This window comes from Pongo abelii, chromosome 4 (assembly GCF_028885655.2).
Source record: "Pongo abelii isolate AG06213 chromosome 4, NHGRI_mPonAbe1-v2.0_pri, whole genome shotgun sequence".
NCBI lineage: Eukaryota > Metazoa > Chordata > Mammalia > Primates > Hominidae > Pongo > Pongo abelii.
In genome coordinates, this window is record NC_071989.2 from 168,941,076 (window position 1) to 168,958,510 (window position 17,435).

The window sequence follows — 17,435 nt, forward strand, 5'->3', positions numbered from 1 at the left end:
CCTCTGGATTTGTACTTTAAAAAGACCCCTCTGAGGCCGGGCGCACTGACTTACGTCTGTAATCCCAGCACTTTGGGAGGCCGAGGGGGCGGATCACGAGGTCAAGAGATCGAGACCATCCTGGCTAACACGGCGAAACCCTGTCTCTACTAAAAATACAAAAAGTTAGCTGGGTGTGGTGGTGGGTGCCTGTAGTCCCAGTTACTCAGGAGGCTGAGGCAGGAGAATGGCGTGAACCTGGGAGGCAGAGCTTGCAGTGAGCCGAGATTGTGCCACTGCACTCCAGCCTGGGCGACAGAGCGAGACTCTGTCTCAAAAAAAAAAAAAAAAAGGCCTGGCACGGTGGCTCACACCTGTAATCCCAGCAATTTGGGAGGCCGAGGTGGGTGGATCACAAGGCCAGGAGATAGAGACCATCCTGGCCAACATGGCGAAACCCTGTCTCTACTAAAAATACAAAAATCAACTGGGCATGGCGGCGTGTGCCTGTGATCCCAGGTACTTGGGAGGCTGAGGCAGGAGAATTGCTTGAACTCAAGAGATGGAGGTTGCATTGAAGCCAAGATCGCGCCACTGCACTCCAGCATGGTGACAGAGCTAGGCTCTGTCTCAAAAAAAAAAAAAAAAAAAAAAAGTAAATTTTATGTTACATATATTTTACCACAGTAAAAAAAATTAAATGGCATCATCTTATAAGGTCAGTTAGCAAATGGCATCATCTTATAAGGTCAGTTAGCACAGGAGCCAAATATTTATTATGACCACTTTTTCTTAGATGTAGTCCAAAAAAGTGAGAATCCAAGAGCTAAGAGGCCAGAAACAAGCAAGTTGGCAAACGTGGGCTGTGGTCTCAGTCGGGGGTGCAGCTTCACAGCCAAGGCCACGTGGGACTCAGATTTGGCTGCAGAGTTAGAGGAGGATGCTCCTGTGAGTGAGTGTGAACCCACTGACCATAAACATCCAGAAGCAGGCTCTCACACACACTAAGCTCCTGGCTGGGACGGTCCACCTGCGGGAGCCCTGCGTGCAAACTGCCTGAGGTCCTGTCCTTTGTTTCAGCAGGGCAGGAATTTCCGAGCCTGAGGTATTTGCATTTGGTATCTTAACTACTGACCTGTTCCTGCGCTGCTAAACCACTGATACGCTTTCTCTGAATCCCCTGATGAGCAGTAGAAAATCAGTAAGCCTGGCCCTCTCAGTTTTCATGTCATAATTAGTATTTTATTCCTTGTGGGGAGAGAAAATAGCCTGAACACCTGCTCTCCGAGGCGTCAGTTGCCGGCAGATCTCCTTTGTATACTCTCTATACATATGATTTTAGAGGAAGACCCTTTAGGAGTCTTAGGCCAACCCACTCACATCACAATGGAGCCAACACAATGCCAGAGAAGTAAACAGACTGCAGTGCACGGGGTGTGGTGGTTCGAATCCCTGCAGGCTACTTCCAAGCTCTGTGCCTGGGTAAGTTATTTAACCTCTGGAAGCCTTATTCCCTCACAGTAAAACAAGGATGAAACAGCTTCCTCTTGGGGATCTTCTGAGGAATGAAAGCCATGGTGGAATTTTAAGTTCGCTGGCAGCTGGCAGGAGGGAAACTCAGCCAGCACCCCCTCAGAGAATCCTGCCCATGACAGCCCCATCTCTTCACTTTCTCTTGTTCGACCTGGTGTTATTATATTCTTGACATTTGTCTTTAACTGAAGTTGGTTATGTGTGTACTTTTTGCTTTTGTTACCAGAAAGGGGTCCTCCTGATCCAGACCACCAGAGAAGTTTCTTGAACTTCATTCAAGAAAGAATTTGGGGAGAGTCCATAGAGTAAAGTGAAAGCAAGTTTTTTTTTTGAGACCGAGTCTGGCTGTTATCACTCAGGCTGGAGTGCAGTGGCACGCTTGGCTCACTGCAGCCTCTGCCTCCTAGGTTCGAGCTATTCTCTTGCCTCAGCCTCCCGTGTGGCTGGAATTACAGGCACCTGCCACCAGGCCTGACTAATTTTTTTTTTTTTTTTTTTTTGTAGTTTTAGTAGAAACAGGGTTTCACCATGTTGGCCAGGCTGGTCTCAAAATCCTGACCTCAGGTGATCTGCCCACCTTAGCCTCCCAAAGTGCTGGGATTACAGGCATGAGCCATTGTGCCTGGCCTGAAAGCAAGTTTATCAAGAAAGTAAAGGAGTAAAGAATGGCTACTCCTGCCGGTCGCTGTGGCTCACGCCTGTAATCCTAGCACTTTGGGAGGTCGAGGCAGGCGGATCACCAGAGGTCAGGAGTTCAAGACTAGCCTGGTCAACATGGTGAAACCCTGTCTCTACTAAAAATACAAAAATAAGCCAGGCGTGGTGGCGGCCACCTGTAGTCCCAGTTACTCGGGAGGCTGAGACAGGAGAATTGCTTGAACCCGGGAGGCGGAGGTTGCAGTGAGCTGAATGTGCCATCGTACTCCAGCCTGGGAGACAGAGTGAGACTCCATCTCAAAAACAAACAAACAAAAAAATTAGGTCTCGTAAGAGTTATTCACTACCAGGAGAACAGTACGGGTGAAACCGCCCCATGATTCAATTATCTGGCCCTCCCCTTGACACGTGAGGATTGTTACAATTCAAGGTGAGATTCATGTGGGACACAGCCAAACCATATCAGACACTGAGGTTGATTACATATCTTGGCTATTGTGTAGTGCTGTGATAAACACAAGGGTACAGATAGCTCTGGACAAACTGATTTCCTTTCTTTTGAACACATATCTAGCAGTGGGGTTGCTGGATCATATGGTAGTTCTGTGTTTTGTTTTTTGAGGATGATAACCTTTTTGTAGGCTCAGGTGTCCCTTTGAATCTGAAAAAAGTCATAAATGCTCTCCTAAGACATATAACTTTTTGTAATTTTAGGGGGCTCCCAAAGCCTCTGATATTTATCAGAGATCCTCCAAAAAATAACCTCAGCTCAACCCAGACCCTCTATCTTAACTCTTCCTACAACATCCCGAGTGGTCTTGTGTCTTTCCTGATGGTCTTCAAGAGCAGGAACTTCCTGTCTCTCCAGGCAGCCCATTCAAACAACAAGATTCAACAGAAACTTCTTCCCTCTGGTGAGAAGTCAGCTTCCTGGCATTGCTGCACCGAGCCTGGAGCCTTGAGAACAGGTCAGCTCCCAGCTCCTAGACAGTTCCTCAGATGATGGCCTTTGGTCCTTCCCACTCTTCTTTCCTCAAAGGCTTTTTTTTTTTTTTTTTTTTTGAGACACGGTCTCGCTCTGTGGCCCAGGCTGGAGTGCAGTCGCGCGATCTTGGCTCACCGCAACCTCCGTCTTCTGGGTTGAAGCGATTTTCCTGCGTCAGCCTCCCAAGTAGCTGGAATTACAGACACCCGCCATGACGCCCAGATAATTTTCATATTTTTGTAGAGATGGGGTTTCAGCATGTTGGCCAGGCTGGTCTTGAACTCCTGACCTCATGATCTGCCCACCTCAGCCTCCCAAAGTGCTAGGATTACAAGCATGAGTCACTGTGCCAGCTCTTTTTTTTTTTTTTTTTGAGACAGAATCTCGCTCTGTTGCCCAGGCTGGAGTGCAGTGGCGCCATCTCAGCTCACTGCAACCTCCGCCTGCTGCGTTCAAGCAGTTCTACTGTCTCACCCTCCCAAGTAGCTGAGACTACAGGTGCATGCCACTAGGCCTAGCTAATTTTTGTATTTTTAGTGGAGGCGGGGTTTCACCATATTGGTCAGGCTGATCTTGAACTTCTGACCTCAGGTGATCCACCCACCTTAGTCTCCCAAAGTGCTGGGATTACAGGCATGAGCCGCCGTGCCCGGCTGGCTCCCTCTTTTTAAAATTTTTCTAGAGATGGGATCTCACTATGTTGCCCAGGCAGGACTCGAACTTCTGGGCTCCAGCAACCCTCTCGTCTTAGCCTTCTAAGTAGCTGGGACTATAGGCATGTGCCACCAAGCCTGGCTAAATTCCCCCTTAAAGTGAGAGGCATGGAGATGACGGTGATGTTGCTTCTGAAAAGGTGTCCTCATGCTGAGAGCAGGTGTGGATGGAGGGAACCCCAAGCCCCCTTGACATCCCCTTTTTTCTGATTCAGCCCAGTCTTGGCCAAGAGACTGGATGTACCTTTCCGGGCCTAGATGAGTCCTACTGCAAACTAGCAGGCGGTTGATGAGATAGGGATTACAAACGCAAATGCTTACACTGGGATCATGCCAATAATAGAAACGTCTAGCAATATTAATTTCCTCTATAAACAGGTAGGTTCTCTTCTGATTTCCTTGAAACATGCCACAATCTCAGTCTCGTTTCCTATTTCTGATGAATCCGTAGAGGCAGACTATCTAAAGTAATTTAAAAAAAATGCAAGAGTGAAGGAAAATGATGGCGGGGGACAGTGGCTCACACCTGTAATCCCAGCACTTTGGGAGGCCAAGGCAGGTGGATCACTTAAGGTCAGGAGTTTGAGACCAGCCTGGCCAACATGGTGAAACCCCATCTCTATTAAAAATACAAAAATTAGCCAGGCATGATGGGATGTACCTGTAATCCCAGATACTCAGGAGGCTGAGGCAAGAGAATCACTTGAACCTGGGAAGCCGAGGTTGCAGTGGGCTGAGATTGCCCCACTGCACTCCAGCCTGGGTGACAGAGCAAGACTCTGTCTCAAAAAAAAAAAAAGGAGTGAAGGAAAATGACAACTGGCACTTGGTCTCAGTGGAGGGGAATAAGAGGGGCCTGCTGACTGTCTATGGGGATCATGTAGGATGCCTACTCTGTCTTTAGGGCAACTGGCACTCAGCATATGCTGATTGGTGCCATGTGGACATGGATGCCCAATGTTGGCAGATCTTACACACTTTCTAGAGAAATTGAACACATCAATTTTTATTTGAAATTTCCCAATTTTTAAAACACTGGCTCAACTTTTTCTTAAAAAGTAGGAGGGCCAAGTACAACATATTCTGAACTGTGAGCTGCCAGCCTGCCATCTCCAGATTAGGTGGGTTTTTTTGTTTGTTTGTGTTGTTTTGTTTTGTTTTTGAGACGGAGTCTCCATCTGTGGCCCAGGCTGGAGTGCAGTGGCGAGATCTAGGCTCACTGCAACCTCTGTCTCCCGGGTTCAAGCAATTCTCTGCCTCAGCCTCCCGAGTACCTGGGATTACAGGCGCCCACCACCACGCCTGGCTAATTTTTTGCATTTTTAGTGGAGATGGGGTTTCACTATCTTGGCCAGGCTGGTCTTTAACTCCTGACATCGTGATCTACCCACCTCAGCCTCCCAAAGTGCTGGGATTACAGGTGTGAGCCACTGCGCCCGGGCTTTTTTTTTTTTTCTTTTGAGACAGGGTCTCCTCTGTCGCTCAGGCTGGAGTGCACTAGTGCGATAATGACTTACTGTAGCCTCAACCTCCCAGGCTCAAGTGATCCTCCTGCCTCAGCTTCTTGAGTAGCTGGGACCACAGGTGTGTGCCACCTGGCCTTGTTAATTTTTAAAAAAATTATCTGTAGAGGCAGGGTCTCCCTATGTTGCCCAGGCACATCTTGAACTTGTGGGCTCAAGCGATCTGCCCACCTCAGCCTCCCAAAAGGCTGGCATTACAGGCGTGAGCCACTGAGCTATCCCAGATTAGGTGTTTTTAAAGCTGTCTTTCTGCTGGAATGTTCTGTGGAGGGAGCAGTGAACAGGGAAGGAGGAAAAGAAGAAGGGATAGCAGGAGTCACTGGGGAATCTCTTTGAGACCCGGTTGTGGGGAGAGGAAGAAGGTCTGGCCTTTCTACACAGTAAGGCTCTGTTTAGGTTAACCCTTCTTTTCCTCTTGCTGCTGGCTCTCACTTGGGAGAAACATAATGGCCCAAGCCTTAGGAGTGCCTGAGCAGATCTGAACAGCATGCTCCAGTGTGTGGCTGGAGAGGCGTGGCTGTGGCTCTGGTGGAAGATGAGACGGGAGACCACTATCCTAGTCCAGAAGAGGCCTGAGGCCTTGGCCTCCAAGTGGACCGCTCCCTGTGCCCAGGCCTGCTGCTATCCCCGGAGGAGCCCCGGATGTCCTTCCGACTGGGCCTGTGTGTCAGGGAGAGAGAATGTAGTCTGTGGTCAGTGTGGCTGGCAGCCAGCCTGGCAGATGGCCAGAACCCAGAGCTCGCTGGGAAGGAGCATAAACAAGGCGCCTGGTGGGCAGCTGTGACCCAGAATCTTCCAGCAGAAGAGCAGTGAGGAAGGAGGGGGGAATGCCGGGGGACCCTCGCCCCGATTCCCCAGGCTGCCCAGCACTCAGGCATCAGTCAGTGACAGCATGGGGCTCCCTGAGGCACTGGGCAAGCAGCTGCCACAGAAGAACTGGAGGAGCCCACTTTGAAGGGGTCTCCTGAGACTCTGTGGTCCCACGACTCTGTGATTCAGCTTTTCTTACACTGTAGAGTCACTCTGTACAGAGGGCATCTGTGGTTTTCCCTTGCCGAGCATCCACTCTGCTCCTTCTGTTAGCAGCACCCTAGTTATCCTCCAGGAAACCACCCCGCCTCCACTCAGTCCATGCGGTTTGGGTGAGGCTGACTTTGCCTTTCCACCCTCCCAGCTTGAGGGTGGGCATGTATGCCCGGCCTGGCCAATCAGCAGATTTCTTCTTCTGCTGGATCCAGTGAGACCCAATCCAAGGGATTTTGCTGGAACTCTTGGGAAAAGTAAAATTGCCAGCAATTGGCTTGATGCATATCTGGAGGTGCTGGGGGCCATCTGGTCCTGACATGGGAGGAGCTTGCCTCAGAATGAAGCCATCGCAGAGAAAGACAGCATAGAGAGGGAGGGAGAGGACAACAGATTGATTAATTGACATGTGTAAGAGACAGAAAAATAACTGAGACTTGATGAAGTGGTTTGAGCTCCTAGATCCAGCTTTAAATGATGTAGTTGGTATCTAATCCCTGGACTTTTCAGTGAAGGGGTCCAGAATATGCTGCCATGGCATAAAAATTATTATGAGCAGAAAGGATTTGCGTTCCTGAAATCTTTGATCTGCCTAAAAGTAGAGCCTCCCAAAAGAACTCAATTATAAATCCCCTCCCAGAGCAATCAGGGAAGACTGACTCTTATCTCTGAAGGCTAGAAGTCACCACACCTAAACAGACTGTCACAAAATTATTATATCTCCCATCTATTCTCCTGAGGGCCCATCTATCTTTCCTAAAAGTCATGTGTTCCCGTAAGTGCCCTTCTCCCTTTTCCTTCCTCTATTAAGATGGTATATAAACTCCCAATTCTAATGCCTTCCTGAGTCACATTTTTGTGTGAATTCCTGTAAGGATATGATTAAATGATTAAATCTGTCTCTTCTCATGCTAATCTGTCTTTTGTCAGTTTAATTTGCAGGCCCCCAGTCATTATCCTAACAAGGTAGAGGAAAACTTTTCCCTGCCCCGTCTCCACCTGCTCATCTAAGCTTCCATGACTCCAACATTCTACACAAGTCTACGATTTACCTAAGAACTAAATTCTACTTCATTTTCTTCAAGGCAGAAAGAAGCCAGCAAAGAACCTGGGGCCCTTTAAAACCCACCCTGATTGCTTGGAATTGGAGGGATTTGCCAATGAAATCTCAAGGATCCTGGCTGCATTTCTGCCCTGTCAGCACGCCCAGTGTTATCGGAAAAGGGGGTCCCGATACAGACCTCAAGAGAGGGTTCTTGGATCTCAGGCAAGAAAGAGTTTGGGGAGAGTCCATAAAGTGAAAGCAAGTTTATTAAGGAAATAAAGGAATAAAAGAACAGCCACTCCATAGGCAGAGCTTGGGCTGCTGGACTAAGGATGCTTATTGCTTGATTATATGCTAAACAGGGGGTGAATCATTCATGATTTTTCAGGAAAGGGGTGGGCAATTTCCGGACCTGAGGGTTTCCCCCTCTTTTAGACCATATAGGGTAACTTCCTGATGTTGCCATGGCATTTGTAAACTGTCATGGCACTGGTGGGAGTGTCTTTTAGCATGCTACTGCATTGTAATTAGTGTATAATGAGTGGTGAGGATGACCAGAGGTCACTTTCATCACCATCTTGGTTTTGTTGAGTTTTGGCCGGTGTCTTTACTGCAACTCATTTTATCAGCAAGGTCTTTTATGACCTGTATCTTGTGCCGACCTCCTATCTCATCATCGCGTGACTAAGGATGCCTTAACTTTTTGGGAATGCAGCCCAGTAGGTCTCAGCATTATTTTACTCAGCTCCTGTTCAAGATGGAGTTGCTCGGGTTTGAATGCCTCGGACAACAACATATACCCTAGGGAAACTTGATTTCTAAAGCACAAACCCGCAAAGAGAATGCCATGGGTCCTAGTAGTGTCCTTCATTCATCTGTCAATTCAATGCAAATGTATGGAGCACCAACTGTTTTCAAAGATGAAGTTCTTATCCTCAGAGATCTTAGATTTTGGTGAGGAAAACAGACAAGTAAAAAATATTTCATCAGAAAGTGATTAGTGCTATATTAGAGGTAAGTACCAAGAAGCAGCCTCTAGACCAGGGGGAGGCAGCAGGCATGACATAGATGCTTCACAAAAGAAGAGACCTTTGAGCTGAATTCCACAGGATGAGGAGTCAGGCAGGAGAGAGGGTAGAAGAATAGCTTTCCGGGCAAGCAAAGGAGCAACATGAGGTGCCAATTCCAAGGGATGGGAGAGGCTGTGGCTTGTAAGAGGAATTGGCTGGGGTAGAGTTGGTGTGGGTAGAGATTCCCTATTAGGGAATGGGGTGGCTGGTATGCTGTTTGACAAGCTGGTTTTGATGAGGGCTGCTTCCTACGTGTAAGAACATACAGACAGCAAGCAACACAGCTCAGTCCCAAACCCAAGCCCCGGGCAAAGCCTGACTCATGCCCAAAGAGTAGAAAACAAGCTGGTGGATCCCCAGCCAGGGTTCCAAGCCAAGGGGTACAGCAGAGCTTTGAGCATACGTATTGGTGAGCTTCATGCCCACAGCGGGCACTTGAATCTTTCCCTATTGGAAATTACTGTAGGCCACTAAAGGCAGGGCCCAGCGATACTTTGCAAAGATCTTCATTCTTCTCTCCCGCTCCCCAGTTCCTCCTAGATACCCCTCTTCCCATGCATGTCCTTCAGCTCTGCAGAGCCTATGAGGACAGGAAATGACCATGGGTAAAAGTGGGTGCTTTGTGGAGCCAGACAACCCCAGGTTCCACTCCTTGCTGGGCCATTATTGAGAGTGTGACCTTTTTTTATTCCCCTTTGGCTTTTTGGGGGGGTTTGGGGTGAAGGACACAGTCTCACTCTGTTGCCGAGGCTGGAGTGCAGTGATGTGAGCATAGCTCACTGCAGCTTTGAACTTCTGGGCTCAAGCAATCCTCCTGCCTCAGCCTCCCTTGCAGCTGTGACTACAGGTGTGCACTGCCATGCCCAGCTAATTTCTTTATTTTGTAGAGATAAGGTCTTGCTATGTTGCCCAGGCTGGTCTTGAACTTCTGGCCTCAAGCAAACCGGCCTCCCAAAGTACTGGGATTACAGGCAGGAGCCACTGTGCCTGGCATGAGTGTGACCCTTTTTTTTTAATTTAAAATTTTTTAAAATTTTATTTATTTATTTTCTGAAACAGAGTCTCACTCTCTTACCCAGCCTGGAGTGCAGTGGCGCAGTCTCGGCTCACTGCAACCTCCGCCTCCTGGGTTCAAGTGATTCTCCTGCCTCAGCCTCCCAAGTAGCTGGGAAGGTAGGCGCCTGCCACCATGCCTGGCTAATTTTTGTATTTTTAGTAGAGACAGGGTTTTGCCATTTTGGTCAAGCTGATGTTGAACTCCTGACCTCAAGTGATCCACCTGCCGCAGCCTCCCAAAGTGCTGGGATTACAGGTGTGAGCCACTGCGCCCAGCCAAGTGTGACCTTCTGACACAGTCTCTCTGTATCTCTCTCCTCCTCTGCAGAATGAAGATTATAGTATAGATTACATGAAGTAACGCATATATAGTGAAACAGTCATGAATTCACTCGTTGACTTTTTTGTCTGTGGAGCATTCCTTTCTTTGGGAATCCATGCTATTCATTCCATGTGCTCTGTTGAGACTTTCAGTCAGAGCCTTGGCCTCTTCCTGGGCACAGGGTTGGGGCACAGACCATGCCCAGCCAATCATGAGATCCCCTTTTTGGCAACAGTGATTGGTCCCTGAGGTGGGCTCAAGCCTCAAGAAAGCCAACTAGAGCCTGCCTTGGGAAAGGACTGCTTCTTCCTGGAGTTACTGAGGTGGGAGAATATAAATCCCGAGACAGCCTGTCTATCTGTGGATGAAGTCACTTCTTAGAAGGCAATAGAGCCAAGATGACGAAGATGATATAGACATCATCTTGCATTGCTTGAAGCCAGATTCACTTCCTGACTTCCCAATTCCATGAGCCAATTCATTAGTTGGGTTTTCCTTATTTAGTTGGGGTTCCTTTACTTGTAGTCGTAAGAATCTTAAATCATTTGGCGTGCAAAGCCCTGAGCACAGTATCTGCCACATACGAAGGGCTCAAAGAATTGTCACTACAGTGAGGAGGGTGGAAATGATCTTATTCCTCCTTCATCACCACCGTTTTTACTCCCAGAGCACAGTTTCGCTTCTTTTTCTTCTGGTCTGCTGGCTGTGTGGGCTTCCCATTGGCAGGAATGGGGTACGGGTCAGGTATACAGTGACAGGTAAGCCAAACTACCCAGTGCCCACCAGACAGAGAGCATGGGAGCTGTGGCCACACCACCAACGTCCCCAGCCTGTCCACTGAATGTGATTGGAATCAACTGCACGGTAGAGCAGGAATAAGCTGGAGTCAGACTGACCTAGTTTAAATTCCGTCGCTAGAGCTGTGTGACCTATAAAAGGTCACTTTATCTTTCCAGGCTTCTGTTTTTTTTTTTCTATAAAACCAAAACAATAATGGCCCCTGTTTCTCCAAGGGAAGTCGTGAGGATTAAATGAGGAAAAAAAGAGAAACCTAGTATTAATATTGTGATTAATATGTTCCAGGCATTGGTCTAAGCACTTTGCAAACTATTAGTCTAATTAACCTTCACAACAAGCCTGGGTGGCAGGTATTACTATTCTTCCCACTTAAAAGATAAAGGAATTGTGGCTGGGCGTAGTGGCTTACATCTGTAATCCCAGCACTTTGGGAGGCCCAGGCGGGCGGATCACCTGAGGTCAGGAGTTCAAGACCAGCCTTGCCCACATGGTGAAACCCCCTGTCTACCAAAAATAAAAAAATTAGCCAGGCGTGGTAGTTGATGCCTGTAATTCCAACTACTAGGGAGGCTGAGGCAGGAGAATTGCTTGAACCTAGGAGGCAGAGGTTGCAGTGAGCCAAGATCATGCCATTGCACTCCAGCCTAGGCAACAAGAGCGAAACTCTGCCTCAAAAAAAAAAAAAAAAAAAAAAAATGAAGGAATTGAGGTTAGTGTGCCCTGAAGTAGAAAGCAGTTGTGGTACATCATGTGATATCTGAAAAGCAAGGGAAGGGGCAACAACTGGGGGCCCTGATGGTGCCTCCTTCCCTTTACCTTTTCATATCTAGAAGCCTCCACAGGCAGCTCTACATTGCTGGGTGCAGACCTGCCACAAAAAGCAAGCTCTCTCCTCTTTTGAGATGGAGTCTCGCTTTGTCACTCAGACTAGAGTGCAACGGCGTGGTCTTGGCTCACTGCAACCTCCGCCTCCCAGGTTCAAGCAGTTCTCCTGCCTCAGCCTCCTGAGTATCTGGGACTACAGGTGCATGCCACCACACCGGCTAATTTTTGTATTTTTTAAAGTAGAGACTGGGTTTCACTATGTTGGCCAGGCTGGTCTTGAACTCCTGACCTCAAGTGATCCACCTGCCTCGGCCTCCCAAAATGCTGGGACTACAGGCATGAGCCACCTCGCCCGGCCCTTCTCTCTTTTTTTTTTGAGATGAAGTCTTGGTCTGTTGCCTAGGCTGGAGTGCAGTGGCGAGATCTCAGCTCACTGCAACCTTCGCCTCCCGCGTTCAAGTCATTCTCCTGCCTCAGCCTCCTGAGTAACTGGGACTACAGTCACCCACCACTACACCCAGCTAATTTTTGTATTTTTAGTAGTGACGGGGTTTCACCATATTGGCAAGGCTGGTCTCAAACTCGTGATCTGCCCTCCTCAGCCTACCAAAGTGCTGACATTACAGACGTGAGCCACTGCGCCCAGCAGGCCCTTCTCTTTAAAGGGAATAGGAGCAGCCTAAATCACCCCAGCAACTGCTTTGGGGTCTGAGAGAAGCAGATGCAGCAGTTGTTGACATTCTATATGACGTTCTTTTGCAAAAGCCTTGCGGGGGTCCCCTCATTCCCCTCACACATGCAGACCTCTGTATGACCTTAGTGAGTAGCTGGGAAGCAGCTGCTACCTGCTGTTTCGGAAGCAGGCAGGATCCCACAGGTGACAGTATGAGCAAAGGTAAAAGATCCTGGCCAGAGCACAAGAGATGTGGGGTCTGAGCCTGCTCTGGCAGGATAGAGCATAGCTGGTCATGGGAACACTTCCCTTTGACGCAGCATTCTGTCTCTAGGGATTTATCACACAGATAATCTTGCAAAAGCGCATAAAGACTTCAGGAGAAGGCTATTTGCTGCAGCATGGATTATGATTAGCAGAAGACTAGAAAAAAAGACCAAGTGGCCAATAGGAGGTGATTTAATTAAACAAATTATGATGCACCTGAACAATGGAATGCTCTGTGCTCTTACAAGAAATGAGATTCATGTAGATGTGCTGAAACAGGCTGATATATGAGACAAGTTGTTAATGAAAAATGCGAGGTAAGAACAGTGTGTCCGTTATACTCACATTTGTGGGGGGTGCTAAAAAGAGGTGTTTGTATGTATTTATGAAATCATCTTTTGCTATCTAAATCTATTTGGTTTCTGAATTCAGATATCTAGGGTTCAGAAAGCAAGGAATGCTACATTACTGGAATCTTTGACTCCTACATTTCATTTCAGATAGCAAACAGCAAGAGTTAGATAGCAAATAGTTCATCCAAGAGGTGGTCTGAATCCATTTAGTTTTCTGCGTTAGAATAGTATTTGGATAACTAGAGTAGATAGTAGAGACATCTGTATATGTATAATTCTCACACCTATTTATATGTGGACTCTCTGGGAAGACACACAAGAAATTGATTAGTAATGATTGTTGCAACAGGGAGTAAGTCGGCCCTGAGGGGACAAGGTGAAAGGCAAACTTATGTTCTCAGTTTTCATATATGTTGTGGTAGCTTTTTTTTTTTCTTATCGCCCAGGCTGGAGTGCAATGGCGCAATTTCGGCTCACTGCAATCTCTGCCCCCTGGGTTCAAGCAATTCTTCTGCCTCAGCCTCCTTAGTAGCTGGGATTACAGGCGCCCGCCACCACGCCCAGCTAATTTTTGTATTTTTAGTAGAGATGGAGTTTCACCATGTTTGCCAGGCTGGTCTTGATCTCCTGACCTCAGGTGATCTGCCCGCCTTGGCCTCCCAAAATGTTGGGATTACAGGCATGAGCCACTGCGCTTGGCCATTGTGATGGTTTAAAAACATGGTCCCAGACTTCTTTGAGAGGTGAGGTCTACGTCTTCACCCATTGAATCTGAGTAGGTTTGCAATTGGTATAGGCCAATCAGGAATGGCTAGGGTGACATTTTATGACTTTTTTTTTTTTCTTATTTGAGACGGAGTCTTGCTCTGTTGCCCAGGCTAGAATGCAGTGGTGCAATCTCGGCTCACTGCAACCTCTGCCTCCCAGGTTCAAGCGATTCTCCTGCTGCAGCCACCCGACTAGCTGGTATTACAGGCACCTGCCACCGTGCCTGGCTGATTTTTGTATTTTTAGTAGAGATGGGGTTGAACCATCTTGGCCAGGCTGGTCTCAAACTCCTAACCTCGTGATCCACCCACCTTGGCCTCCCGAAGTGCTGGGATTGCAGTCGTGAGCCACTGCGCCCGGCCCATTTTACGACTTTTAAGGCTAGGTCATGGAAGGGTCATGCAGTTGCTTCCCGTTCTCTTGGATTGCTTGCTCTTGGCATGCTGTCTCTCTGATCCTCACTACCATGCTCCATGCTGGGAGAAGCCCAAGACAGATGCAGCAGCCCCACAGAGGCGCTGCAGTTCACATTCCCATCTCAGCTCCCCGCTCACGGCTAATATCATATGCCAACCATGTGTATGTGCATCTTGAAAGTTAAATCCCAGGCCGGGCGTGGTGGCTCACGCCTGTAATCCCAGCACTTTGGGAGGCCAAGGCAGGTGGATCACAAGGTCAGGAGTTCAAGACCAGCCTGGCCAAGATGGTGAAAACTGTCTCTACTAAAAATACAAAAATTAGCCAGGCATGGTGGTGGGCACCTGTAATCCAAGCTACTCGGGAGGCTGAGACAGAGAATTGCTTGAACCCAGGAGGCAGAGTTTGCAGTGAGCCAAGATCGCGCCACTGCGCTCCAGCCTGGGCAACAGAGCAAGACTCTGTCTCAAAAAAAAAAAAGAAAAAAGAAAAAAAGCTAAATCCCAGGCCAGGTGCGGTGGCTCACTTTGGAGGGCCAAGGCAGGTGAATCATCTGCTGTCAGGAGTTCGGGACCAGCCTCTCCAACAATATAAAACCCCATCTCTACTAATAATACAAAAATTAGCCGGGTGTGGTGGCACATGTCTGTAATCCCAGCTACTAAGGAGGCTGAGGCAGGAGAATCACTTGAACCTGGAAGGCAGATGTTGCTGTGAGCCGAGATCATGCCATTGCACTCCAGCCTGGGCAACAAGAGCAAAACTCTGTCTCCAAAAAAAAAAAAAAAACTTCTGTCCCAGTCAAACATTCAGATGATGTTTTTCCCATCTGCCATGTGACTGCAACAACACCTGAAACCCCAGGTCTCATCTGAACTGGGTCAAGACATAAAACCACAAGAGATCATAATACATTGTTGTTTTAATCCACTACACTCTGGTGTGTGTGTGAATATTAACTGGAACATTTATATTACCACATGCATTACTTATTCAAAATTCAGAGTATCTTCCTTGTAAACATACAAGAGATGGTGCTAAATGTTAAATGCACAGTATCTATTTTATTCCTCACAAGATACTGCCATTATCCCTGTTTCACAGATGAGAAAACCAAGGCTCAGAGAGGTTCTTCTACTTGCCCAAAGGTCACACAGCTCATAAGAGGCATGCCTGCAACATGAAACCAAGTGGCTTCTCAGCTCCAGGGCTGCCATTCATGAGTCCCCACTCAAGTCCTTGCCCACTGTAAACCTGAGTTTCCTCAGTGAGCACTTTGGAATACATAAGGGGTAGAAAACTCAAAGCCACAGGGTCCTGGTCAGTAACACAAAAGGATGAAGTGGGCACAGTTGTTGGCTCTGTCTGGAGCAGTTTCAACTTAGCTCAGGGAAATGCCAGCCCAGAATTGCCAGATTTTGAATTTTTTTTTTTTTTTTTTTTTTGAGACAGGGTCTCATGCTGTCACCCAGGCTAGAGCGCAGTGGCGTGATCTTGGCTCACTGCAGCCTCAACCTCCTGGGCTCAAGCGATCTTCCCACCTTAGCTTCCTGACTAGCTGGGACCACAGGCACGCACCACCACACCTAGCTAAGTTTTCCATTTTTTGTAGAGACAGGGTCTCACTATGTTGCCCAGGCTAGTGTCGAACTACTGGGCTCAAGAAGTCCACCTGCTTCAGCCTCTCAAAGTGCTGGGATTACAAGCAAGAGCCACTGTCCCTGGCCAGATCTTTGGAATTTTTAAGAGAAACCAGAAATCAGATTTTTATGTGCAACCTATTTCTGTTTAAATGTTGGCAACTAATTCTTTTTTTTTTTTTTTTTTAACTGTGCAGACTGAGAAGCAAAACAAAAACAAAAGCAAAGGGCTGCCGATTTGTCTTTCTGGACTAGCAGATCTCTAAGGAGTCTTTGGCTCAGACATCTTGACTTTCAGCACAGTCTCAGGGGAGACAACATAAATTCCACTCCCAAGAGGTGGACATGGGAGAAAGGAGAGGGCAGTGCAGAAGATGGAGGTACCCAGCCTCCCCTCACTATGCCCCTCCAGAGGTATTTGGGGAATAGTGGTTGCTGGGAAGCCAGGTCACAGGGAGCTCGAGAGGTGCGGGAAGGCAGCTGGGCCTGCGATAAATCAGCCGCCATAACCTGCCCGCTTTCCCAGAGTCAGTCTGCTCCCTGGGGTGCAGGGAACTGGCAGGGCACCAGGGGAGGCTGAATTTCCTTTGCAATGGGAACCCCTCCACCTCCGCCGCCCACACCAGCCATTTTCTCCACCTCTCCTTTCTCACTGCTCTTCCAGTGGAAACCCTGCCCTCCCTTCCTCCCCCAATCGACCCTTCTTAGCTGAGGGGGGATTGATCCAGACCTTGCCTGTCTTTCTGGACCTCCCCTCCCTCCCCCTCAGTGGCTTCGATTCCCTCCTGAGCCTACGGCCCATTCCGTCTTCAGCAGACTTGACTTTCTCTGAGATCCAGCCTGGCAGAGAGCAGCCGCGTGATTGATGAGCTAAGACGCTCGGCTGGCAGGCGGGTGGCAGCCAGCCAGAGACAAGGCTCTCAGAAGACAGCAGAGCCGCCCCAGGGAGAGCCCACAGCTACCGGGATGCGATGCTCCCTGGGGTTGCCCCCTTAGCTCCCCCCATGCCTGGGTTGGTGGTGGCCGCACTCTGGGCAGAGCAGTTAGCCACAAGGGTCACTGGTTCAGTACCTGGTGCACAGTGGTCCCTCAATGAATGAATGCTCTCTTCTTTCCCCACTCCAAAACAGAGGCCCAAGTAGATGAACACAGTGAACTTCTTAAAGCTGGAAATGTCTGTCATTCAGTCATGCCACTCAGTTCAGGTGTTTGTAATTTGCCTATTCTTTCATTCATTCATTCATTCATGCGTGCAACATGAAGGTTTGCTTGTGGAGGATCAGCACTCCGTTGTCACTGCGAGTGTGGTCTTGGGAGGCAGGCTGGTTTGAATCCAGGCTCCATTCCTTCCTAGCTGCGTGACCTTGGGCAGGTCTCTTCACCTGCCTAAGTTGCAGCTTCTCTCAAGGTTGCCACTGCAAGATTCAGCCAGATAGTACATGTAAACTGCTTAGAACAGAGCCTAGCATAGAAAAGAGATCAATAAATTCATTCATGCAACGACTGATAGCTGAAGGCCTACATTGGGCCAGATTCTGGGGCCACAGTCACGAACAAGACAGGTAAGGTCTCTGATCTCAAGCACTTCATCTTTGAGAGAGGAAAGACTTACAGACACATAACTGAATGAAAAAACAAGGACATCCTAGGGAGAGCTAAGAGGGTGTAAAATGGCGAGGGGTGATGCGGGGGGCAGTAGTCATGAAGGCCCCTTCAGGGAGGGGACTTGGGAGCTGAGTTTGGATGAGGAAGGGGCTGTCAGGTGAAAACCTGGGGAAACAGCATTCT

At 48.3% G+C, this 17,435-nt stretch overlaps 1 long non-coding RNA gene across 1 annotated transcript; it reads left to right on the top strand.

Moving 5' to 3' along the window:
* The first annotated feature begins 789 nt into the window (after positions 1 to 789).
* LOC129059601 (uncharacterized) lies at positions 790 to 3,196 on the top strand. Its single transcript, XR_010140065.1, has 3 exons — positions 790 to 1,461; positions 1,739 to 2,599; positions 2,884 to 3,196. It is a non-coding gene; the product is annotated as an uncharacterized LOC129059601 (long non-coding RNA).
* The last annotated feature ends 14,239 nt before the right edge of the window (positions 3,197 to 17,435 follow it).